Source organism: Salvelinus alpinus, unplaced genomic scaffold, assembly GCF_045679555.1.
Source record: "Salvelinus alpinus unplaced genomic scaffold, SLU_Salpinus.1 scaffold_766, whole genome shotgun sequence".
Taxonomy (NCBI): Eukaryota; Metazoa; Chordata; class Actinopteri; order Salmoniformes; family Salmonidae; genus Salvelinus; species Salvelinus alpinus.
In genome coordinates, this window is record NW_027256706.1 from 1 (window position 1) to 3260 (window position 3260).

Genomic DNA, 3260 nt, shown 5'->3' on the forward strand with positions numbered 1-3260 from the left:
AATAGACTCCATTCAAAACGTGATGACGTACAGACACCCAGAGGAAGACGTAGGCAGTGTCGGTTTCTTCATAGCATTCACTGTCGCCTTAAAAACAGACTCCAGATCAGGGGTAAAAATTTCTGAAATCTGACCCCTGTCATGAAAAGTGCTGTAGATATTGTTCTGTACCACTCAGAGACAAAATTCCAACTTCTATAGAAACTAGAAGGTGTTTTCTATCCAATAATAACAATAATATGCATATTGTACGATCAAGAATTTAGCACGAGGCAGTTTAATTTGGAGACCCAAATATGCTAATGCGGAACAGCACCCCCTATAGTTGCAAGAAGTTAAGATATTAAAAAGTCATTGGTGATTTTTTCTACAGTGTTGCATGATGGGAAACTAGTGGTTCACTGATATAATCTAGTAAACAAAATAAACAACTTTTTCACCACTCTGTCTGCAAGTGCATTCCTAAACGGCATTTCACGCAGGTCGAAGTGATGTGATCAGAACACAAAGTGGTTACCGTTAGACGAAAATGTTGGCACTGGAGAGACTTGCCCTCCACCGATGTGTATAAGTCATACTTACCTGGCAAGGGAGCTAATGTGGTCAAGAAGGCGGTTCAACCAGGGCGAGGCTCAGCCATTGCACTCTGGCTGTGCTGACCATTGCGAATTTCCCAAATGCGGAAATCTCGATTGCATAATTTATGGTAGTGGGGGACTGCGTTCGCGCTCTCTCCTGATGTCTTGTTTAATGATAAACCTTGAGGTTGACTTGTGCTTATGGAGATCTTTGAAGTCAGTTTTGAAAGAGATTTTGTGGACTAATCAAAAGGTGGAAACATTTTTTTGTAGCGAAACATTGTTGGCATTTTGTGGAAACATCATGTTGCGAAATGCAGCATGGTAATTATGCCACGCTGGTACTTCAATCAAGAGATAGTTGAGAAGCCGCTCTAACCACACCCCCAGTCATGATGTGTCATACGCGCCCCATGCGCTTACAATATGAATTTGTCCATACATGCGCTCCTCCTTAGCACAGAACAATGCAATAGTTTTTCAACATTCAGAGCTTTTGTGTATTTATTCTGGCTAGTAGGCTAGCTGCATGGGAAATTGTTGCTAATGATGTATTTGTCAGAAGTCATTGTATTTGTCAATTTTTTCCCACAAGGCTGAAATATGTGCCCTCACTTTGAAATGTTAGCAAGGTTTGTTTGTATTTCATCCAACTATCTGTGCTAAAAAGTGATGGCTACAGTATATGTAATTTCTTCCCCTTTTTGAGTGACCCGAAGTTCAAGCTGCTTATCTAATTGGTGAAAATGCAATGTCTGTTTATCAGACTCACTTTGACTCTATATGGTGTACCAAGAGTTGTTCCTTCGCTTACGGCCTTACCTACCTGAATGCACCCGATCTCGTCTGATCTCGGAAGCTAAGCAGGGTCGGGCCTGGTTAGTACTTGGATGGGAGACTGCCTGGGAATACCAGGTGCTGTAAGCATTTTGTCCACTAGGGTGTGCTCTTGCATTATTTAATCAGCAACACTGCCTTGTAGTAAGCGTTTGATGCTGAATTGACTAAATTCAGCTTATATGGGCTAGTCTCCCCTGCCCTTTTAATACGATCAAAGTTCCTTGTGTTGTCAGGGAGCAACTGCCTTTTATTTATAAGACAAATAAGAATATTGTTACTGAATGCAGCTTGTGTGTGCTTTGTGCTCCCTCGCCCTGTTCAAATGATCAGAGGAATTAATGCTGGTGAGGAGAGGAACTGGACTGATGTCTGATGGCCCTGTGTTTTCCATGGTGGAATTACAACCCTTCTTTTACGGAGTAAATCAAAAGCACAAGAGAATGTGAGATGTTATCGATAATAAATCAATTGGTTTCATGCATTTGTCTGTGTGTGTGTCTGAATGTGATTGTATTTCGTCATATCGCATACATTTGTGATATCAGACAGGTTAATTAAGATATTAAAAAGTCATTGGTGATTTTTTCTACAGTGTTGCATGATGGGAATCTAGTGGTTCACTGATATAATGTTCTTCTGGCGCCGAAAAGAGATGGCCGCCTCGCTTCGCGTTCCTTGGAAAATATGCAGTATTTTGTTTTTTTATGTGTTATTTCTTACATCGGTACCCCAGGTAATCTTAGGTTTCATTACATACAGTCGGGAGGAACTACTGAATATACGATTAACGTCAACTCATCATCGTTCCTACCAGGAATATGACTTTCCCGAATCGGATCCAGTGTTTTGCCTTCCACCCAATACAATGGATCTGATCCCAGCCGGCGACCCTGTGCGACGCCGAAAAAGGGGCAAACGAGGCGGTCTCGTGGTCAGGCTTCGGAGACGGGCACATCGCGCTCCACTCCCTCGCATACTACTCGCCAATGTCCAGTCTCTTGACAATAAGGTTGACGAAATCCGAGCACGGGTAGCATTCCAGAGAGACATCAGGGATTGCAACGTGCTCTGCTTCACGGAAACATGGCTAACTCAAGAGACGCTAACGGAGTCGGTGCAGCCAGCTGGTTTCTTCATGCATCGCGCCGACAGAAACAAACATCTTTCCGGTAAGAAGAGGGGCGGGGGGGTATGCCTTATGATTAACGAGACGTGGTGTGATCATCATAACAACACACAGGAACTCAAGTCATTCTGTTCACCTGATCTAGAACTCCTCACAATCAAATGTCGACCGCATTATCTACCAAGGGAATTCTCTTCAATCATAATCACAGCCGTATATATTCCCCCCCAAGCAGACACATCGATGGCCCTGAACGAACTTTATCTGACTCTTTGTAAACTGGAAACCACACACCCTGAGGCTGCATTCATCGTAGCTGGGGATTTTAACAAGGCTAATCTAAAAACAAAACTCCCTAAATTCTATCAGCATATCGATTGTGCTACCAGGGCTGGAAAAACCCTAGATCATTGTTATACTAATTTCCGCGACGCATATAAGGCCCTCCCCCGCCCCCCTTTCGGAAAAGCTGACCACGACTCCATTTTGTTGATTCCAGCCTACAAACAGAAACTCAAACAACAAGCTCCCGCGCTCAGGTCTGTTCAACGCTGGTCCGACCAATCTGAATCCACGCTTCAAGACTGCTTCGATCACGCGGATTGGAATATGTTCCGCATTGCGTCCAACAACAATATTGACGAATATGCTGATTCGGTGAGCGAGTTCATTAGGAAGTGCATTGACGATGTCGTACCCACAGCAACGAATAAAAC

At 43.5% G+C, this 3260-nt stretch overlaps 2 non-coding genes across 2 annotated transcripts; both read left to right on the forward strand.

The window, feature by feature from the left end:
* The first annotated feature begins 574 nt into the window (after positions 1-574).
* On the forward strand, positions 575-738 carry LOC139567480 (U1 spliceosomal RNA). Its single transcript, XR_011673416.1, has one exon. It is a non-coding gene; the product is annotated as a U1 spliceosomal RNA (small nuclear RNA).
* A 648-nt stretch (positions 739-1386) lies between these two features.
* LOC139567479 (5S ribosomal RNA) lies at positions 1387-1505 on the forward strand. Its single transcript, XR_011673415.1, has one exon. It is a non-coding gene; the product is annotated as a 5S ribosomal RNA (ribosomal RNA).
* The last annotated feature ends 1755 nt before the right edge of the window (positions 1506-3260 follow it).